At 37.9% G+C, this 12,362-nt stretch overlaps 1 long non-coding RNA gene across 3 annotated transcripts in view; it reads left to right on the top strand.

Annotated features, from left to right (window-relative positions):
• Positions 1 to 12,362, top strand: part of LOC148051590 (uncharacterized) — a 134,996-nt gene that overhangs the window by 36,268 nt on the left and 86,366 nt on the right. For all 3 annotated transcript variants that reach the window (XR_015699591.1, XR_015699593.1, XR_015699592.1), the window contains exons 4-6: positions 900 to 1,000; positions 1,472 to 1,626; positions 11,721 to 12,053. This is a non-coding gene — a long non-coding RNA (uncharacterized LOC148051590). The remainder of the gene's footprint in view (positions 1 to 899; positions 1,001 to 1,471; positions 1,627 to 11,720; positions 12,054 to 12,362) is intronic.

Raw genomic sequence — 12,362 nt, 5'->3', positions numbered from 1 at the left:
AGGAGCTGAGTCTGTGTGGGGCTCCAGAAAGTGTTTTCAGACAGTGTGATACAGAGAAGCTATGAAAATTGTGAGAGCTACAACGGCCTGGTTTAAGAGGTGGTCTCTCTCCATGTGTTACACAGAGCCATTGGGGAAGAGGTTTGAGCCACTGCTTTTTGGTTAAGTCGGTAGGGTTAGTGGAAGAGCATTGTTCCTCCTCTTTGGATTTTGTTTGTCTCTCTCCAGTACAGCTTAAATCCTTTGTCTTTCTGGCCGTGGTGCAATGTCCAGCTATTTGTATGGCTGCGTGGGGATATCTGAAGTACAAGAGGGCAGTTTAGAAAGCTGAAGTATGTATCAACTGATTTCCTGTGAATCGACTTTTTCCTTGAGCTTTTTTGCTGTTTATTGCTTTTCTGGTTTTATTTGGTTGTTTCGAATTACACTTTAAGCATTCTTTTATGGAATTTCGTTTTGTTATGGTTTTGTATCTGCTAATTCAAAATAAATTAATGGATGTTTCACAAGAGAAGCATTGTAACTTTGTTCTTTTGGTACTAACTAGGTTTAGATAGCATGTGCCATACAGTCATGTATAGCTTCCAGCCATCTGAGAAATGCTTGCCTGTCAGATCTTTTGTGACTGCATTGGCTTCTGCCAAGTTGCATCCACTAACACCAGGATTGAATTTGTCCTATGCTGATGTTTATGGATTTGGAAGCTTCCAGCCAAAGAGTTGGATGTGATACTTGGAACCAAATTTGGAATGGTTATGGGCATCACTGGGTTAGAGTTAATAATTTTGCATCTCTCAACTGTGCTGTTATATAGGGCCTGTAGAGAAAATTCCGTTAATTCAGAGTTCAAAATTTATGTTGAAACTGAAGCTTGAAATATTTTTTTATCTTTGTTACAGGACTCAATATTAAGAGTATCATGGCATGTGTCTTCAAGTGTGGCTGACCTCTCCATGTTGGTGCACATTCTCCATGGGGCAGCAAGCTGACATTCTGACAGGTTAGAAATGGTTTGTTCTAGTCTGGCTGTATCTTTGAGGGCACTTTTAGAAAAAAGAGCTTAATCCTTAACAGTTTTAGTTGAAGTCTTTTGGAAGTTTCACGGTGAACTTCCCTTCCCCCAGAACTGTTTTAGTCATGTGTGGCTAAGAAGTCAGCAACATTAAAATAAATTTGATATCAGTATCCTTAATGGAGCAGACCCCAAATCAGGCACAAGAGGTGCACAAGTCAGTCATTTCAGATGACAAAAATGCACCTTGATTACCAATGTCTACTGCACATTTACATAAAATAACTACTCATTTTATCAAGTAAAATGGCCTTGTAATTGATTCTCCTTACACAATGATTGTCGTAGTTATAGTGCTTCCTACAATCACTTGTAAAATACTAGTGTCTGACTCACATCACAACATTGTGGGCAGGTATCGTTTATGTGTTGCCAATTTTTGTTTTAACTTGATCTCAGGAGCAGCCTGATTATCAGACATCAAGGTGCTGTTGCAGCGTGTAAGATGTCTTAAAAAATGACTCTTACTGGAGACTCTGGGCTGCAGTGAAACAGTTCTGCTGGTTGGGACCATCTTTCAGGATCTTAAGAAGAGCCCACGGACCACTGCAATAGTATGATTTTTGCTTTTCCTCTATATAGCATTCCTAGTGACAGTCTAAGCATTTGATATTTTCTTCTTCTTCTCAAAAACCAAAATATGTTCAGTGCTTTCTCCTGATAAGAATGTCTAGAGGTGTGGTAACAGTTGCAGGTGATCCTTTTTAAGTACGTAAGTTTGAGGATTTTGATAAATTTGATATTATTAGATTTGAGGATATTGCATCTTGCTTTGTATTGTTTTGAAAGACACTGTGAGCTCAGATTTCTTTATTAACATTATCATTATCTGAGGCAGAATTTATGATTGACACATGTTGTCCAAATGCTGCTTTTAAACTTTTTTCACTTTCTTTTTATATAAACTAATTAAGCGACACATCTTTGGTCTGTTAGTCTTACCTATACCTTTGTACACTTATAAATCCAGCCCTAGGGAATATGGTCATTATTGTATGCCCCTTTGATGTGGTTTGGGTATGACAAACCAGAAGAGCACAGGTCAGTAGAAGAGGACACCTTGCTTTCTTCTGTGGTCTGTCAGGATCTGCTATTCTAGTGATTTCCACTCTGGAGCATAGACAGAGATTATATCCTCCATCTGTTCATAGTGATTACTAGATGGTACAGTGCTAGCTCTCTGGCTGATTGTCTAAGTCTTACATACATTTTATAGGATGTGGTCTATAAACCCCAAACACGGCACCAATCAACATGAATTTTCTTTCCTTTTCCCCCATATTCCTCTTGATACCAAGAGCCTAAGTAGCACACGTGGAACTTGTTCTCCCATTTCCCAGCAATTGGAAATATTGCTAGTACAGCTTGAAAGACTAACAAAAATAAACAGATTTTGTGTCAGGTTATCTTTGAGTTTCAATTTGATTTTAGTCCATATAAAGTGAGAATAGTATTCAGTGATTCAATGGAGTTACTATGATATAAAAAGACGTGAGATCAGGAATCACTGTTAATTCAACCAATCATGATATGTGTACATAGGCACTATTTAAAAAGAATTTATTTATTCTTTTCTGTAAAACCCTTTAATAACAAACTTGTATGAAGTGGCATTTATGCATTATGAATTACGTCCAATGATTTCCACAGGTAGATGCTTAGCTGTTTCTTTTCTGCTGCTTGGAGATTTGGAGTGTATTAACTTTATGAACTTCACGGAAAAATTATTGCTTTTTAGAGGGATTATTCAATTACCCACTTCAGGCAAAATGCAATAAATCTTATGTTATGCTAAAGCCGAGCATTAATCAGCAGACCTTGCAAGCATGACAACTGTTCTTCTCAATGTCCAGCAGGCTTAAGACAATATTCCTTGTCTTCGTTTCATTGCTCAGTGGTACAGGTGATCAATTCTTATTATTCTGCAGCATTTTTGACTTACTAACCTCTTCATCTTCTGAATTTGCTGTAACCCCTAGTTGTCCTTATGAATTTTGATTGTAGTTTGAATTCTGTTCCCCTTTTAAACAAGTTCTGTATAAATATACAGAGGCAAGATATTACCTATTTTCCCCTTAACTCTTATACTTTGAAAACATTTAGGAGCCATTTTCAATATTTTTAAAAAATATTTTTAGTACAAATGTTGTTCTCTGTTTGAATACTCTCTTTTCACTAGTGGCAAAAATTTATGAAACTCAACTTTGGTGCTTTTCGGTAACCATAAAAACAGGTAAAAAGCTGCCATTTGTTAAGTTTTTACTTAGAAACATTTTCAACTTAAATGTTAATCACAAAATACAGTTTCTTATCATTTATGGTTTGCTTGTTAATGCACGGAGAACGTATTCTGTCTAGAAAGGGAGAATGAAATACTTAGAAAGGCAAGAATAAGAAAACTGTGTTCTAAACTAAGCCTTCGTGTGAGGTTTTTTTTGCATTCATATTTTAATGGATTTTGCACAGCTAAGAACATTCCTGGCAGTTACACGGGAATGGTTTGTTCCTCCTCAGCATCTGTGTGGTGAAGAATTGCTTGCAAAGTCAGTGCAAGCAACTTTTTGTTTATTTGTACTGGTTATCTTACAGACTGGAAAGATCCTATTACATTATATCATTGCGCTCTGATGAATGTCAACAGTAATGAGAAGCTAAGAAAATATTTTTCAAGGATGTAAGGGAAAGCCTTCTCGGTGATGAGAAAACAGAAATATTCATGCTGCAAGAAGAAATTAGGGCGTGTTTCCTTGATTAATATATCTTTTCTTGGTCTGGTAGTCCAGGCACTTATATTCGCTTTTCAGTAGATGGTGCCAGAGTCCAAGTAACCTCTCTCCACCCTCTGAAAGTATTTTTCTGCTTGCCAGTGGTGTTAAAATTTAATTTCAAAATACTATAAAAAGCTGTTAGTGGACATAGATATGCAAGAAAGAGGTTTTGTGTCAGAAAGCTCTTTTGGTGAATTTCAGGATACTTGGGTTTATGTTTAAACCCTTGATAGAAGCTAAGCTTAGAAAACAAAGAGCTGGTATGTCACAATTTAGGAGTAAGCTGGTACTGAATCTGCTTTACCTAATAACTCCAGATTTTGCATGGGAGAGCAGTGCTGTTGGAAACAGAAGGAACTACAAATTATAAAAAATGAAACTGATTGCAAAACAAAACATCACACGGAGATAACACTCCCAAAGCCTCCTTAGCTTTGAACATCCCGCAGTGTTCTTGGGCCAACTAGTAATATTTGTTATTTCTAACATTCACGCATCTTTCTCCTGGTCTGTTGAAGCATTCCTCTGCCTTGGAAAAGGAAAGACGGATTAGCAGCTCTGTTTATTGAGGGTAAAGATTGAAAGTCCCCTAATTAGCAAAAAAAGCAGAGGTCTTTGTATTTGATGTTTGCATTTTACTCAACAACGCGGTAGCTATTAAACTTTCAAAGCACTGGAATATTTTATTTCCTGATTCACAAAAATATGTGAGATTTGGAATGATGCTTTTTGAAAACGGTATGTGAGGGTTACAAAGAATAGGAAAGATAGAGATTTCAATTTAAGAAAACAGGAGATTTGACAACAGGAACATAACGTGCTTTAGAGGCTTAAGGTGAGAATTGAGAACATTGAATAGCACTAGTCAAAGTCATGTCCCTTAAGTATTGCTGTGAATTTCCAAAATAAATTCTTCAATTAATTTGGTAATTTTTTAATTTAAGGGACAAAAAGCCAAAAAATAAAAAAAAATATGTTTTTTGTCAGGAATCGCACAATATAAGATGTAGGAAACATTTAAACATGGAATTTCTTTATCTAAGCATGTCCCCCAGTCTTCTCAACAGATGCTGGTCCCCGTGGGTTCTGGAGCTGCCCAGATCTGTCTCAGGGCAGATCTTCTAAACTCACCTGCTAGCTTGCTTGTGGCTTTGCTTGGCTTTTGGGACATCTGAGATCCTCAGGACGAGGCCTCCAGTTGAGAGTCCCTGAAATGGCATCCTTAAGGCTGGAGCCAGGCCCAGTTCCCCCAGAAGAAATAAATACCCACCTGTGAGAAATTTCACCTTCAGGGAAAATGATTAATCTCTCAGAGGTATTGGCTGGCATAGTTTTTAATCAGCTTTCATTGGAAACACTCCTACAAATATAGTCTACTATTCTGAACGTTCTGCTCTTCATCCATGTGTTGTCTTTGCTCCTGGTCTAATTTTGGAATTTCTTTTGATATTTATTTGCTTCTGTCCCTAGACAGCATACAGCTCAGCATTCCAGCTCACTCTGTATTAGAGTGAAGATCCAACCAGAATGCGGGTCTGGATGCAGCAGTACAATACAACAGTTCTCGGTGAGCTTGTCTCACTGCCATTGCATCCGGATGATGATCATCCATTTGCTTTGGTAAAAGCAAATTTCAACTTGTTTGATTCTGTTTGATAGTTATGTTAAGGCAAATGGATTTTTTAAACGATAAAACCAGCTGAGGGAAAATCAAATAGCTACCTAGGCTTTTTTTCTACATGAGAAGGTCAGTACTTCTTTTGTGGAGGAGCGTAAACATTTTTAGTACTCATTTGCCTGCCAGGCTCTTCTCAGAGGGATAGAATAGAGTGTGCTGGCTAGGTCAACAACATCGCTTCAACATGTTGGCTTTCTGCCGTGCTTGTGATTACTGATTGTTTATTTGTATAACCTTGGTTTGTATCTGTAAGGCTGCAAACTTCTGCTTTCCAATATCTGGGCTGAGTTAATGTAAGGTAGGACAAGCAGACAAAGATCTTCAAACTTGCTACATCTTCAGTTCTGTTCACCCATCCCAGCAGCACAGCTGTGCTACCAAGTATTCTTTCAGTGTAGTAGCCACAAGTCCGGTGATGTTTCCTCTACAGTATCTCATCTGTCATCTCTGGTAAAGGTCATTTCAGAGACTCCAAAATGTTGCCATATTCTGGTGCTATGTACTGCCTTCAGGATGGGACAAAGGGATTTATGGATTGCTAGCTACGGTCCAATTTTTATCTAGAACAGGCAACATTCATTTGTTATCCACTTTGAAACATAATTAGGTGACTGGCCTAGTTTATTATACATTGTGATTGAAATTTCAGTCTGAGAATTGACTAACAAAATGGGTGACTCAGGCGCTATTCTGACAGCAGTCAACTATGTCAACCATCTTCAGCATAACTTGCGTTGTCTAGAAGATCTTATCGCATGCTAACCCGAATATGGTCCAGATTCGGCCAAAATTTTAAATTGTGTTTATCTGACTCCCACTAAAAGGATTAAACAAGTAGCCAGTCATGAGCTTCCTCCTGACTTGACAGCTCTTTGATTGAGGGAATTGAAGCTGTATGCATTACTGCATATAGTCCCTGAATGTTCGAGTAAGGGCTTAGAGAGGTGTATACAACTACCGAAGTTCTTCGGTATTTTTCTAGTCAGACTCTAACACACTAAGACAATTCATGCATCCCTCCAGGCATGTATGTAACTGCCTAGAAAAAGTTAATAACTTCTAAAGTTTGGCCACAGTTATGTAAGATGACTTAGTTGGTGACAGGTAGAACCAGCTTTGTCCAATAAAACACTGGTTTTGATGGATGACAGCAGCACATTTTTAAACCTTCCTGCAGTTTAGTAGAGTGTGAAAAGTAGAGTATCCTTTAATAATAATAATGACTTTTTATGGACAGCTTCCTTCCCTTAAATAACTCTGTACTTTGTAAACAGAAATAGTAACATGGGGAGGAAAGTGATTAATCCACGACCGTTCATCAACTGAGCAGCGGTTCCTGGACTAGAACTCCCTCTCCCAAATCCTCTTGAGTTACTCACAAAGCAGTTTAGAGTCTCTGCTCTAGCCATAACCAGGTAGATTTATAAGAATTTATAAATAGAATATCCATACGCTAATGGATGTGGACCCATCAGACCATTTCCCTGCCTGAAGGGATTTGGATACAGCACTCTGCGTGATTTTTCCACATCTCTGCATTCAGGCTGCTCTTCTATTCTTTGCAGAACATTCAGAGGGAAGGAAGAACAATGCCTCCTGCATACATGTGCAGCATTGCACAAAGTAACACCAAGATAATTTTAAAAAATCATACAAATATTTCTTTACTGGCAGGCTCCAGAGTCAATGACAGTCCAATTTATACAGAAAGGAAATCCCTCCATGCTACACTTTAAGATGCAATAATATGGCTACTCAAGCACATTGAGTTCAGTGACAGATTAGCATAGGCAGCTCCTGAGAGCCCAGAAAAGCCTCCAACTAGAAAGGACCACCCAGCTCACTGGCTGCAGTCTCCCCAATCACAGGCAACCATTCAGGAGCTGAAATATTTCTAACATCCTCAAACAAAATTTTAACTGTAGTGAAAGGTCAACAGCCAAACCTGTAATATCTCGGAGGCCTAGCAGGAAACAGAGCAGCACAGATGATTGTGTACATTTCGTTTGGTGCTGTGGCATGTGACTGGGCATTTTCTTCAAGGTTTTGTGGATAAAATTGGTTGAGCTGGATAAAAGTGACTGAGGAGCCATAATCACCTAAACCCCCTTCAGTCTCCGTGGCTTGGAACCTTTGTGGCTGCAATACTCTAATGGAAAATATTTGAGGGCTGGTTAAATTTGTGGCTATTGTAAGTGAAGATAAAAGAAATACTTAATAATATGTTCCCGCTGTTGTCCAGCACATTGCTGCCTGCATGAAAGCCTGTGGAGTCCTCTCTGTAGACAGTGGAGGTAACTCAGTGCAATGGGATGGGAAAGAGGGTGTCACTGGTTATAATTCAATTGTCACAGAATGCCTGAGGTTATTCTAGCAGACAGTGTGTACAGCTTCAAGATCTGAAAGGGCTTTTGGTGATTTGAAACATGCAGTTGCTAAATGCTGGATTTTATTTGTTTGTTGGAAGCTCAGAATAAAGAGGATAACTTTAAAAGGGGTGTTAATTCCTTAGCCAGGGACAGTTGCCATCTCACCAGAGGCACATGTGTGTAGGATTAGCTCCTCTCCTAGGCTCTTGAAGCAGATCTGTAATATAAAAGAAAAATTTTGAAGCAAACAGGATCTGTGCTGACCTCCCATGTGAGGGGTAAGACTGGGGAGTGACCGTGTGGGTGGTAGGGTGGAAGTTTCCATGAAGTATGGGTGGGAGCTTCTCTAATAATTTACATTTATACTGGTTCCACTCGGAGAAGGTTGGCTCACTGGCAAGGTCAACGCCCAGTGCATTACTTGTTCCCGCTTGTTTGTTTATGTAACATTGTTTTGGGTACCTAAAAATAACAGCCCTTCTTAATACAGTGTGACTTCAAGTAGAACCGCTATGAAGCAGACTGGGAGGAAAGTGTGCAAGATGCTAATGTTACTATCAGTGTCACTGCCATGTTCATTCACTTGGCGGCCGTAGCTGGGTTAGGAGATATGGAACCAATATTTAAGGCAGTGTCAGAGATGGCCATGGAGCACGTGCTCATCAGGGCATGTACACAGCCCAGTGGAACGATGATTCATCTAGGAAGCAATGAGAACAGGTTCACAGCGCTGACAAACGGATGAAGAGAAGTCGTGGTTTCATGAGTGTACATTGCTGCTTCGAAACGCGACGTTCTTTAGCTATCAGTATGAAATCGTACTAGGGGAGCACTGCTTTGAAAGATGCAATCTACAGTTGTTCAATGTGGGCTCAATTTTCCACACATCATAATAAAGTTATAGATGAAGCATCTCCATTTGTTATTATCCATGGTGAAAATGAAAACAAATCTTTAAGGGAGAGATAGAGATATATATACACACATATATCTCCTTATATAAGATTTTTTTTGAAGAAATGGTTGTTTTCCTTCATCTTACTCAGGCTTTCATCTCCGTAAGTATACATATGGGCATGGTCAAACTTATTCTGACTAACTTTGAACCTATTTGAATATTACAAGTGTGAAATTGTGACCACACGTGTTATATTAACACTTTGCATAGGAGAGTTGTGTGTATGTGAGAGAAAAATCAGATGCATATATGAGGTGAAAATGGAACCGGTTGAAAAAGATTGGAAAGAAATGAGGGAGACAAAATAACAAAATAATATTCTGTGTGTATGTAGAGAAATAAGTAATATAAATGTAGTTATCTAGACCATCTTCTAGTCCAGCATTTGTGAATACATCATAAAATAGCTCAAAAATCTATTTAAAAAAATAACTGCATTACTCTTTTTGTAGAAATGCTGCAGTGAAGGCTTCTAATATAGAGGCAGCAAAAGGATGGTGAACTTGAGCTAGACTGAGCAACATACAAATTAGACCTTAAGACTATCAAAACTGTGCAAAGGTCACAAGATTTTTCCATTTTTGTTGTAATAGAAATGAAAACTTTCTATGTAAACCAAGAAAAAGTTAACTGAATTTCACTAAATTTTGAAGAATAGATTCTGTCTGTCTATCTCCTTTTGTCCATCTATTTAAACATACATGCACTTAATGCAGAAGTGATATATGTAGGAAGAAATATTTTGAATATCAGATGACCTCTTCTTTAGACTGTGGGATACTTTCATGCTTTTTAATTTTGAAGGTCATGTCTATCTGGTGGTTTTTTACAATCGTTAAACTCAATACCTCTGAGAAAGGCTCCTACATACTCTTACAAACCCACCTTTCCCACGATTTTTGCAACTTGGCTTTTGAATGGATTTTGCTGGTTCTGGTACTATACGCATTTTGAAATGCATATAGTGTCCAGAAATCTACTGAAGTTAAGTGCTCTTTCTTTTCTGCTCCTAACAAGTTTTTTGAAGATTTGCCTTGAGCATGACTTAAGCTACATTTTCATTACAGCATTGCTGAGGCCATGCTTTGAGTGTTCCCGCACAACATAGTTGCGCTCATGTTTTGCAAGCTGCCGTGGAGCAAGGCTTTTGGAAGCCCTGAAAACCACCATTGCTTCATAAGACATCAGATATTTCATAAAATTACTGAGAAAGGGAAAAAGAGAAAATCAATTAATTTCTACAGATGGGAAAAAATAAGACTACAAAAATCAATACTTTGAGTCTAATATTTTCCTGTGCATAAACAAAAATCATTGGGAAACATGCAAACAAATAGCTGATTTATTTATTTTTTAATTCCTGAGGGTGAGATGATCTCATGTATTTTTTTCCCAAGGCTGTTAAGTAGCCATCTGATTAATGATAAGTTGGTCAGTACTGCTCACAGGGAGTGCAAACACCTTGAAAATCAGTCCTGAAATGTGCATCAAATTGAGCAAACTGAAATGAAGACTCGTTTTGAAAAATGGTTGTCATTTTAGGCTATCTTGTGAAGTTTAAAGCCACTACAGCACTGAAAACCATGAAGATATCCACACTTGCCAAAAACATGTCAGTAGTGAGGCAGACGTAGCTGTGCCCCTAGCAGAGAGACGGACATTCCTAAGAAGCATGCACTGCCCCTTTACATGTATTTATTTGAGAGGGCAATATCCAGCAGCTGCCAGGCATAGACAAGGTGGGCCTTGGTCATCTCACTTGCTTAGGGCATGGGTCTAAGCCTTAGACAAGTCCAAGGTAGCCTTCTGCAGACCCTACTGCAACCAAGAAAATCATATTTTTTTAGCATAACCACCACATTTTGCTGAGAAATCCTGGCATTTTTAAGCTTTCCAAATAAGGAATTTTAAGGAAAAGGGAGAACATGCAGAGAAAGGGCTTCCAGGCAGAAGACAGGGATATGAATAAAAATGTCTTTCATTTTTTCCTTCTCTCTGAAATCTAACATGAAGCGAGGGCAGTGATTGTGATGATAAAGGCAAATGATAAATGAAGGAAGGGGCACTTCAACATAATCTAGATAACAGGAAAATTTTAAATGGACAATTTAACATGAGGGTCTGCATGGAATTATTTTTCATTAAACAATCAAAGCCTGTGATAATGCAAATGAAATCCATTTTTAGCTGCAGGAAATTTTGAGAATTTCAGAGGAATAAAAAATATGAGAATAATAATATCATGATGGTAATTCACAGTAATTATAGAAAAGCATAATTGCGCAACACAAGCACTAATCAAAGCTCAGAAGAGTATTTTGGCAATCATTAGGATTTCAGAGCTATTAGCATTTACCTTTGTCATTGGGCACCACACAACAAGCATTATTAATTTCATGCCAATCTAGAGCATAATTTCCCTGATCAAATATCAGTTTGTAACAACTAACCACAAAGATTAGCTTATCTGACATTGATTTTTGTGAAGTGTTTTAGAAAGAAAGCTTTATTGGTGATTGCTTTGGAAGTAGCAATGTTGTCCTTGAACTTAGGTTATTTCTCAAGGTTTGTAGGCTATCCTATAGGTGTACAAATTCCATCAATTTATTTGCATCTGCCGGCCTAAAAAAGCTTCAGAGCATTGTCCATGCTTTCCCTCTTGATATCTTATAGGTGTACATTTCTGAGCTTCATACATCTGTGAGTGTGTTAATAATCAAAGTATTATTGAACTATGCACGTATTTTGTGCTGCTGTGGTACATATGTAACTCATCATTTGTGCTCACTGTAAGTTCTAATCTGATGTATAGCTAGTCCTAAATTATTCTATGTACAGAATTTGTGTCATTTGTTCTTTTTCTCCCCCTTCCCAGCTATGCTTTTGCTCAAACCTGCCCTGACTGCCTAGCATGAAGAAAAGAACATTTTACCGTTCATACCATACAGGGATGGAGGTGAAGGGAACATTTGAGCCTATCAAAGTTGAATTTAAGAAAGAAGAACACAGAGCTGGAAAACTCACAATGTGCTCGTGGAGAAGGGATGATCAATCACTAGGAGAGGAGCTGGTTTTCAAGAAAACTGAAGAGAGAAGTAAAAGCGCAAGTAAACAGTTGAAACCAAGAACAAATAGTTTGGAACTGTGGTTTGAAGAAAGGATATCCTGTAGTGAATAAAATCATGAACAACGTGTTTTTTTTTCCCAGGTAAAGAATCGAAATTGTGAAATTAACTAAAGCACAAACAACTAAAGCATAGTTATTTATGCTAGTATTATATGTAAGTATATGTAAATAAATGTATAATGTTCTCTCAAGTTCAGTAGAAACTGTATTTTGTGAAATAAAAGAAACAAACAAAAACAGGTCCCTAAACATGAAAAATGACTCTCTGGGCCTTCTTGGTTCTTTTTATAACCCTCTTTATGCGTTATTTTTTTAAAAAAGTAAGTCTCTTCTCTTACTGATATTTATAGACTTTAAAAAGTTCTATACCGTATGTATAGCTTTTAAAGG

The sequence above is a fragment of the Nipponia nippon genome, unplaced genomic scaffold, assembly GCF_047370975.1.
Source record: "Nipponia nippon isolate SJK-2023a ecotype South Korea unplaced genomic scaffold, ASM4737097v1 scaffold_6, whole genome shotgun sequence".
In the NCBI taxonomy this organism is placed as follows: Eukaryota; Metazoa; Chordata; class Aves; order Pelecaniformes; family Threskiornithidae; genus Nipponia; species Nipponia nippon.
This window is presented reverse-complemented; position numbering and strand designations above follow the sequence as displayed.